This window comes from Carcharhinus amblyrhynchos, chromosome 27 (assembly GCF_965287045.1).
Source record: "Carcharhinus amblyrhynchos chromosome 27, sCarAmb.v2.hapA, whole genome shotgun sequence".
In the NCBI taxonomy this organism is placed as follows: Eukaryota; Metazoa; Chordata; class Chondrichthyes; order Carcharhiniformes; family Carcharhinidae; genus Carcharhinus; species Carcharhinus amblyrhynchos.
Window position 1 is genome coordinate 23,527,783 of NC_137350.1, and position 11,284 is coordinate 23,539,066.

Below are 11,284 nucleotides of genomic sequence, written 5' to 3' on the forward strand. Positions count from 1 at the left end.
ACAGAGGTAATGTGGAAAAAGGGCTGTGCAAGGCAGCACAGAGGTTAGCACTGCTACCTCATGGCACCAGGCATCCGGGTTCGATTCCGGCCCTGGGTCACTGTGTAGAGTTTGCAAGTCCTCCCTGTATCTGCGTGGATTTCCTCCTAAAGTCACAAAAATGTGCGGGTTAGGCGGATTGGCTGTGTTAAGTTGTCCCTTAGTGCTCAAAGATGAGTAAATTAGGTGGATAAATGCGTGGAGTTACAGGGAAAGGGCAGAGGGGAGGGCTTGGATGGGATGCTCCTTCAGAGAGTTGGTGCACACTCGATGGGCTGGATGACCTGTACGCTAGTGATTCAGTGGTTCTAAGATCTATTTGTGTCTAATGCCACAAGTTTAATAGAACCACTATATTTTTATCCAAACTGTTTTTGTTTGTTTTAAAAATATTGCCCCTTGTGTTAACTTGTGGTTCATTTCCTACTGCCAACTCCCAGCATTCTTCAGCCACTGATGGCTCTCAGCTGTGTTGCTGAGAGAAGCAGCCATATCTGACAGATTCCTGTCTGGCTGAAGGATGGAGTATTGCATAACTAGTGTGAGGCTACAATTTTCCCAGACAAGAGAGGCAAGTTTGACAGTGAAGGCTGAGATTTTCAAACTTGTGACCCTCTGTTTTGAAAGGGGAGGGAGAAAGGATTATTTGAATGGTTTTGTTTAGAGTTGATCCAAAAGGAGGTAGTATTTTTGCAAGGTTGGATTTGACTCTCGAACAGCTTGCACTGAGAATCATTGCGTCAGATTGGAACTCTTGTCCTGTTTTGAGTTCAGAAAATATATAATAGAGACTGTGAACGAGAATTTATAGCTGCTGGTATGGCATCAACTTTTTAAGTTTGGTTTTCTGGAACCTGGCATACATGAGCTGACTGGGCTTGACAATGCTGTCAGTATGCCTTTCGTCTCTTACAATTCTTCATCTGCAGGCCCAGACTTGTGAACAGATTGCCTCAGGCTAGTGAAATATAGGTATCCATGTGCATGAAAGAGGATCCACTTGTTGTAATTGCTATCACAAATGACCTTGTTGTTTCAAGAGTTAATTGGTTCCACATTTTGTTCATATTCGCATGATTCAGTTGAAATAGACGCATGTTGCAACTAGAGACAAAGTTTGTTTTATTAGTGTCGCAAGTAGGCTTACATTAACACTGCAATGAAGCAACTGTGAAAATCCACTAGTCATCTCACACTCTGGCACCTGTCGGGTACACTGAGGGAGAATTTAGAATGGCCAATCCACCTAACTAGCACGTCTTTTGAACTGTGTGAGTAAACCGGAGCACCCGGAGGAAATCCACGCAGCCACCGGGGGAACATGCACAATCTGCATACTCACCCATGCCAGGGATCGAACCTGGGTCCCTGGCACTGTGAGGCTAACCACTGTGCCACCATGCTGCCTTGAAGGTAAACGGCCCATTATTTACAGGTAGCAGAATTATTTAAACTTGAGCAAAATGTCTATTGCCTTATCATGAGGTGTGTTAAATGTCTTTTGGATCAATTTTTCATATTGGGAAGACATCCTTTTATCATTTTCTCACTGTTACACTGTTTTGAAAACACATTCAATAAGTTTTTTGTAATATATAGCTGTTTTTGTTCGCTGCTTAATATTATTTTGTAATAAAACTGATTTGTAGTCTTCATCTCAAATTATGCGACCTGTTTATAACGAGACAGAGATTTAGGAGGAATTCTCCCCAAAAAAAATTCTAAATGTTGAATTCGCGTAAGAACTGGAGTAAATCCTGCTGGTTGTTTTTCAGTAGGATTTTCAGAATGAATCTCCCACACTGTGCGCTGCAGAGAACCTTAGCATAAATTGTGCTAAAAATCTGTGGGCAGAGCCCATTCCCACTGGAGAGGCCAACAGCATAGCGCTGAGCGGGTCACTGTGCATGTGCTGACCTGTCAGCGCCAATCTGGCTGGCCAGCATTTATTGTGCTATCTACCAGCCTCCCGATTGCTGGCTAGCCTTGTGAAGGCTGCATCACCGTCTGTCTGACCCCACCCCTCCCACCCTCAACAGCCCAATCTGTGGGTTGCCCCCCCCCCCCCCCCCCCCAGACATGCTCAGGCCAGCTTCCAGTTGCTGGCCTCCTCCCTCTATCAATCTCAGCCCAAATGCAGAGTGGCAGTGGGACCCCCCCCCCCCCCCCCCCCCCACCGCAACTGCCACCAGTTGCTCCCCAGAGGGGTGAGAAATGGCTGAATGCTGAGCCTCACTTTTCCAAATACTCTACTTTTCAGTTCGTAGAAAACGAGAACCTGTATTGGACTTAAATGCACCTGTGTGAATTGCAACAACTGTCAATGTACACCTGAAGTTACCATTGGAAATAAATTCTCCCAATCACTATGGAAGGAACCATCTCATTTAAACATTGATTAACTATACTTAATTTGCAATCAGCAGGGATCCCAACTAAGAGTGTGTTCCCTTCTCGATGTACAATTGATTCCAATGACTATTGTAAATGGGATCATTTGATTTTTTTTTTGGATATTCTTCATTGGACATGAGCGACGCTAGCTGGCCAGCATTTGTTGCAGTGCAGAAGGAGGCCGTTTGGCCCATCCAGTTTGCACTGACTCCCTGACAGAATATCTTACCCAGGTCCTATCTCCATAACCCCACGTATTTGCCCCATTAAGCCACCAAACTTACACACCTTTGGACACTAAGGGGCAATTTAGCATGATCGATCCACCTGAGCTGCACATCTTTGTACTTAACACCTGGAGAAAACCTGTGCAGACACGAGGAGAACGTGCAAACTTCACACAGTCACCCAAGGCTGGAATTGAACCCAAGCCCCTGTAAGGCTAATCACTGTGCCGCCCCCGTTTTTTTTAAATCTGTAAGCAATATATCAGTGAACATAATGGACAGACTTCAGCAAATTTTGGCACACAGGGTATGACTAAAGAAGAGCTAATCTGTTATTGGTGAAGACATAAGAACATAAGAAATAGGAGCAGGAGTAGGCCATCTAGCCCCTCGAGCCTGCCCCGCCATTCAATAAGATCATGGCTGATCTGAAGTGGCTCAGTTCCACTTTCCCGCTTTCTCCCCATAACCCTTAATTCCCCTGTCTATGAAAAACCTATCTACCCGCATCTTAAATATATGTAGCGAGATTCACCACCCTTTGAGTGAAGAAGTTCCTCCTCAACTCTGTTCTAAACCGCATCCCCCCCCCCCTTATCTTGAGGCTGTGCCCTCTAGTCCTGCTGTCCTTTCTGAGTGAGAAGAACCTCTCCACCTCTACCCTATCCATCCCCTTCATCATCTTATATGTCTCAATAAGATTTCGCCCCCCCCCCCACCCAATCCTTCTAAACTCCAACGAGTACAAGCCCAGTCTATTCAGACTCTCTTCATGGCTCAACCCCCTCAACTCCGGTATCAGCCTAGTGAACCTCCTCTGCACTCCCTCCAAGGCCAAAATATCCTTGCGCAAGTGCGGTGACCAAAACTGCACACAGTACTCCAGCTGCGGCCTCACCAGTGCCCTGTACAGTTGCAGCAAGACCTCCCTACTTTTATATTCAATCCCCCTCGCTATGAAGGCCAGCATCCCATTTGCCTTCCTGACCACCTGCTGCACCTGTAGGCTGGGTTTTTACGACTCATGCACAAGGACCCCCAGGTCCCTCTGCACCGTAGCATGCTGCAGCTTTTCGCCCTTTAAGTAGTAGTCCTTCCTACTAGTATTCCTGCCAAAGTAGATAACCTCACACTTGCCAACATTGTATTCCATCTGCCAGGTCCTCGCCCACTCGCTCAGCCTATCTAGATCCCTCTGCAGACTTTCTACATCCTTCGCAGAATTTGCTTTTCCACTTACCTTCATGTTATCAGCAAATTTCGACACCTTACACTCAGCTCCCTCTTCCAGATCATCCTATAACCTTCAATTTTTTAAAGGGATGTGTTAACATTGGGGGTAGAATTTTACATCTGCATGCCCAACCCAGAAGCCCATTAACTGTACATGATGGCATTAGGCACATATTCCAACATCATCGTGTGCTGGCGGGATCTTTCAGTCTGTGCTGTGGATTGGCAGCACGCTCACTGACAATTAAGCTGCTTGTTTGGGGGATTAAATCCACAGGTGACTCACATTTTACATGCCCAGTGCAATTTCAATCTCTCACATGGAAAACACAGGCAGGCAGACCATTTTTAACCTCATGGATTCAAGGGCTGGATAAAATGGGAATGGAGCAAATGCTGGATGAGGAATTAGGAGTGTCAGGGATTGAGCTCAGGTGGTGTTCTGGAGTTTTCAGAGTGCTTTGTGTGTTGGGTTCAGCACAGTGTGGGGCTTTCAGAACATTGCTGGATGTCCCCTCCCATCTGCTTTGTGTACCAGTGCTGGGCACTCTGCGGGCAGTGACACCTCTTTTTACTCTTTGCATACCATTTCTAAACTTCACAGCGAACCACCACTAGCCGTGCATCTGGCCCATCGACCCCACTGACCCAACGTGGCCGCAATTGGTGCCACTTGATGTAATATCGTCATTCTGAATTGATTTCAGGTGTGACTGGAAATTACGGCCATTTCTAGTTCCGTCTACTGAACCTGCATGTTGCATGTGAATTTCTACCCTGGGTGATGGGGGCAAATTGATTTTTGTTTTGGAACGCTGTTGATTGTTTTTGGACATTTATCTATTTGTCTCAGCTGGTGTGGTAGGATTTGTTACAGCTGTCAAAATGTGAGCAGAGTTTTCTGTGCAGGTTGTTGGATGTGCATGGACAGGAAGACCTGCTCAGTGAGATAGAGCCTCTGAATGAAAAGATTCCGTCTTTCAGCTTTGTAATTGCTGAAGGTCGACCAGGAAGAGCTGTGTAATTGTAATAATGTTGAGTTAACACAGCGTGGCAGAAGTATGCACTGTACTGAGTGACCACTTTGTTTATAAAGTGTTAGACATTTCTCACCTGATTTGTTTTGACGGCTTTTTTAACCTTGCACATTAAGTTTGGTGGGCAAAAACCACATCTATAACTTCAAATTACCCAGCCAGCTAAAGCTAAAGGGTAAAAAGTGCTAAATCTTTGGTGACTTTGCAAGCTTTCCCAGCAATGGGATTTGAATCCTGTGTTTTAATGTCATCCCTAATCTCCAGCATAGTCCATTCATTGACACATCTAAGATACTTGACATAGCTTGATGAACTGTTCCTGAGGCTTAAACAATAAAAGATTTTGTTTCTTTTCTAATTAAACAAGGCAACTTCAATTGCTGAATTATTACTTGAGTACAGAAGAAATGTGGATAAGTACCAAAGGAACCAGATGTCCTCTTATGTTAGGTAAAGTGCATTGCTATCAAACACAGTGGGATCCTTCATACAAGCAAACGCATCAGAATCTGGTATACAGCCAAATGTAACAAGCAATTGCAATGGTCCCCTGTGACAGCTAAGAATAAAACGCCTTTTTTTTCCAAATCATTAAAATGTAAAAGAAGATACTTTGGTATGTGTGTCCCTATCTGAGGATGAATGAGCTGAACGCTCTGTCTTGGGGAATATTTCAATTGTTTGTCACTTGAGTGCTTTAAAGGTGAATTAAGGTCACAGCTGACTAGTCTGAAACATTAAATACTTTCTCACGTGAATGCCATATTGAGACAGGAATTATGAGTTTGGGGACATGGGAGCAAACAAAATCATGATACTGTAAATACCTTTCAATCAGTAGAACAGCAACATATATACAGCCCAGTGATTGAAGTGGCCATTGCCCAGCACGCTGGGGTGGAACACCAGGTTTCTTCTCTATAACAACCACAAACTGTGACTCCGGGAGATTGATTTAGCCAAAACAATTTTTAATGAGCTTGTTAAACATAATTAAATGTTAGTTCTGCCCCAAATAAAATTGCTTGCTCCAGGAGGCTGAGATTGACACTTAATTCTGCTTACTATCACCCTCCTTCAATAGTAAGTATGGTTTCAAGGTATTGATTGTAGCTTTCATTACTAAAAGACTTTAAATTCCAACTACATGGAAAGAATAATGAATGTGTCTGGTCATTATCTTAACTGTTCCTCACGATTGTACATCACACAGAATAGCAAATCCCTGCCAAATTTTAACATCTAGAGCGACTCTCTAAACCTTTCTGCTCCCCTTTTAAGATGAACCTACTTCTTTTGACCAAGCTTTTGGTCACTTCTCCTTAAATGGCTCCTTGTCTGATATTGGGCCAGATTGTCTGACCTCCGTTACAGCCAGGATTCTCTGAGCCTAAGGCAGTGAACAGAGATTCGCTTGAGCGCCAAATTCTCCATCCACGCTGGAAGTGTCGGCGAGGTGTGAATGGCTGGAGAATTCCAGCTATTGTCTTGAGACATTTTCCATGTTAAATGTGCTACATAATTGCAAGTTGTTATAATTTCAACAGTTGGTGCAGTGACTAGCGCTGCTGCCTCACAGTGCCAGGGATCTGGGTTTAATTCCTGGCTTGGGTCACTGCCTGTGCAGAGTATGCATGTTCTCCCCGTGTCTGTGTGGGTTTCCTCTGGGTGCTCCAGTTTCCTCCCACACTCAAAGACTTACTGGCTAGGTGTATTGGTCGTGCTAAATCCTCCCTCAGTGTATCCAAACAGGTGGCGGAGTGTGGTGACTAGGGGATTTTCACAGTTGCTTCATTGCAGTGTTAAGGCTAGATTACTTATGTTAATAAATAAACTTAAAACTTTAAACTTCATTTCTGATTGATGGGGTGTTAATATTGAGGGGGGAAAAGGTCTATTTTTATATTTCAGGTTCCTTTCTTAGGGTCACACTTGCAGAGTCAGTATTTGCAGAAAATATTGTGTACATAGACTTCTAAAATGTCCACTCTATTTAATCCTAAAAATTGTAAAACAAATCCAAATCCACAAAGAAGGCATGAGCTCCTATTCCATGGTTTTGGTAAAGCACAGGATGCAGACCAAGTCCACATTGATGTGTGTTCTGAGAGTGCCCAGGCTCAATCATAATATTTTGACACTATTTTCAGTATCTTCATTGTATTGCTGTACAACTGGCTCTTCAAGCTTGCCTCACACTGGGATATTGTATTCAGACTGAACTCCACTGAAGATCACACTGCAGCAATTCCAAGACCAACATCCACCTCCTGCAGCTTCTCACCCACTTGGTGAGGTAGCTTTTGACAATTTCTCTTAAATTGTGAAGCACAGATTGCACTTTTCTCAATATACTTGAGGTGAACTTTGTTTTTTAAAGAAAAATATTTGGTGAGGTGCGTGGAACTTATAACTTGAATTTCAGGTGGGGGGGGGGGGGGAACAGGCACAGTGGGGGGCAAGGCCTCTATAAGATGCTGTTTTGGAGTATCAGTGTAGACTCAATGGGCCGAATGGCCTCTTTCTGTACTTCAGGGATTCTGTGGTTCTATTTTCACCAGCACAAAATTGGCTTCAAAAATGTCATAACATACCTTGAGTACAATGTTCTTATTTTATTTTTGGGATGCTGGCAAAAGGTACTCCCTTGGCATGGGCACTTTGCCCCCATGGGCAGTTTTGGGGGCACTGGCAGGGTTCCCATGCCCAGGGGTCACCCCCCACCCCCCACCCACACCACCCCCACCCACACCACCCCCCACCCACACCACCCCCACCCACACCACCCCACCCCCCCCCCCACCCACACCCCACACCCACCCACACCCCCCAACCACCACCGCCCCCCCCCCAACCACCCCCCCACCCGCCCCCGCCCCCCCCCCCCCCCCAACCACCCCCCCCACCCCCCCCCCCCCCAACATCCAACATCCTGGGGGGGGGTAAACCTTCTCCAGCGGGATCAGGCCACTAGCTTCCCGAAAGTCAGGAGCAACTTTAAACCGCACCAAAGTGACACATTCTGGCGGGGAGGGGGAGGCTAGCGAGCCCAGAAAATTCAGTCCCGGGCCTGCTAATAACATTTAAATGATATGTAAAATATCGTTTAAATGCTAACCCTGCCTGCCTGCTGATTTCCAGCATGGAGGTGCAAGCAGGACATGAACTCTTCCCCTCCCACCTCACCCTTTCGTATCCAAAACTGGCAGTTTTACCCATTCACTGTCATGGTTCACTGTCAGAAGAATTACCAACAAATGTGCTCTACAGTTGTTTAGTTGCCAGGAAAAGGAAATGCATATCAATGTATTTGCAATATTATCTTCTCAGTTACTACTTAGAATCATAGAATCCCTATTGTGCAGAAAAAGGCCATTTGGCCCATTGAATCTGCACCACCTCTCCGAACGACCATCCCACACAGGCTCTGTGCTACACCCATAATCCTGCACCTTTACCATGGCCAATCTACGTAATCCACACATCTTTGGAGTGTGGGTGGCAACCCACACAGGCAGGGTGAGAATGTGCAAGCTCCACACAGTCACCCGAGGCCGGAATCGAAGCCGGGTCCCTGGCACTGTGAGGCAGCAGTGCTAACCTCTGTGCCATTGTTGATATAAAATTGCTTGCATAACAATCAAGGAAAGAAACTCACGAGAATACATTGTGATGCCTCAACACATTTTCACACATGGTGATGAATTTAAAGAAAATGAAACCCACCATGTCCAATAGCAAATGTCTACCTTATGTTTGTTTAAAAAAAAATTGAATCTTCCTTCGTAAAGGACTCCAGAGCTGCCACTGTAGGGAAAATCCAGCCAACCTAGTTTGTTGCTCAGAAGGTTAACTGTAGTGAGTTCAGGGTCTGATCCAGGGGGAAGTAGTTTTGATTTTGAATGTGTGGGCTCAACGAAATAATGACGTTTCAGGCATCACTCCAATGGCAGAAATAATACAGCATTCTCACATTCACTGGCCGCCTTCTGCATTGTAGAGATTCATTCGACCCATCAAGCCTGCATTGACTACAATCCCACCCAAGCCCTATATTATTCCATCTGTATCTATTTTCACCCAATTAGTTTTCAGCAAAACATGTGTAATTTTCTTTTAATTTGTTAGAAACAAGACTGAGGAGTTGACCCTCTAACTTTCCAACCTTTTTTTGGTTTTAGCCATTGGGCTTCCACAACTTTATTTATCACCATTGCGCTGGTTCCAGACTTGGTATATTTATAACCCCTGCAGGTAAACCACTTAGTTTAGTGCATTTGCAAATGTAAGCAGCACAATCCAATAGTCCAGCAGGAATTCAGGGAGTCAGTATACCTTTTAATTCAACAAGCGCTTTATACATAGTAAAGGACTACGGTCTAACTGAACTCTCATTTCCCCTCCAGCCCCAGTCCTTATCGTTCCACTATGAATGGGCTAACATGTCATCAGAAGCAATACAAACATCTTGCATTGCATCCACTTTGAGAGGTTATCTGGAAAAATGACAGACTGCTTTCCAGTGTTGACATCCTAAGTTCCATTTCAATATCTTTAAATATAGCCAGGATTGCACCATCATTGTTGCAGCAACTTGCCATTTTGGATGAGTTATAGAATTGTAGATAGTTCTAGCATAGGCCATTCAGCCCATTACCATGCTTGTGCTGGTCCTCTGAAAGGAGCAATTCATCATCCAGGGCCACATTCTGGCCTTCTACCTAAAGTCTGATAACAGTTTTCTCCTCCCTTCTGAAAGGAACTGTTGTTGACTTCCTCTTTTTGAGCTCAGGCCCTTGTGCATTCAAATCACTGTCCCATCAGTCATCCCACAGCAATGATCAAACTTCGGATCTTTCTACTCTCTAGAACTCGGTTTGAAAGGTATGTGGATAGCATTGCTGGAAATGTAAGTATTTCATTCACAAACATTATGTTTCTGTATTCAATATTTGTGCACAGCAACCACATACACAATGGCATTACCCAATTTTCTTGACCTTTAAAGTTTATTTATTCGTCACAAGGCTTACATTAATACTGCAATGAAGTTACTGTGAAAATCCCCTATGTTCGGGTACAATGAGGGAGAATTTAGCATGGCCAATGCACCTAACCAGCATGTCTTTCGGACTGTGGGAGGAAACCGGAGCTCCCGGAGGAAACCCACACAGACACAGGGAGAATGTACAAACTCCACATAGACAGTGACTCAAGCCAGGAATTGAACCCGGGTCTCCGGTGTTATGAGGCAGCGGTGCTAACCACTGTGCCACCAGCTTCAGTTTGATATTCTAGAATTTTTATTATTAATTAATATATCCACGACCAGTTTATGGACATTGCGAATATGATTTGCTCTTCAGCCACAACTCTTAAAAAGACAAAACGAAGTTGCATTGAAATGCTAGTGCAAAAGGAAGGAAGAAGCTGCAAGCGTGCTTATACCTCAGGTGGAAGGGTTGGTGGAGTGAAGCACTGCTCTAACATCTTTCTATCCATTATAAACGGATCAACCGCTCTGACATTGTTTGAAGTGGGGCCTACAGGCTTTGAACTAGATTGCTTCCCTACCCCCAACTCTGCAAACAAGGAACCCTTTGCAACACTGGTAAGGGGGGGGGGGGTGGAATTCATATCAATGGCTGTGTAATACTCCTCCCCCAACCTTCTGATAAGTGGATCACAGGACTGAAATTCTGCTCCCACATGCCCAGAAGGTACCCCAAGGAGATTTGCTCTCCTCATAATGACATGCTGGCCTATGGGAAGGGTGCAGCTGGGTAAGGATTATTGGCAGTCTATTTGTTTGACTGTCATACAACACAAGTGTGCCTGCCTGCTGCCCTTCTTAACAAAGGGGCAGCACGGTAGCACAGTGGTTAGCACTGCTGCTTCACAGCTCCGGGGTCCTGGGTTCGATTCCTGGCTCAGGTCACTGTATGTGTGGAGTTTGCACATTCTCCTCGTATCTGTGTGGGTTTCATCCGGGTAGTCCGGTTTCCTCCTACAGTCCAAAGATGTGCAGGTTAGGTTGATTAGCCATGCTAAGAAATTGCCCCTTAGTGTCCAGGGATGGTTAGAGGGATTAATGGGTGAAATATATGGGGGGTAGGGCCTGGGTGGGATTGTGTTCGGTGCAGACTTGATGGGCCGAAGAGCCTCTTTCTGCACTGTAGGGTTCTATGATTCAATGATTCTAAATCTTACATCCTTGGTGTTTCCTTCATCTGAACCATTGTTTGTTTGTTGAACTGGGCTGACATTTGTTTTTCTGAGTGCTGACATTTCATAGAAATCATAGAATCCCTTCAGTACAGAAGGAGGCCATTCGGCCCATCAAGTCCATACCGA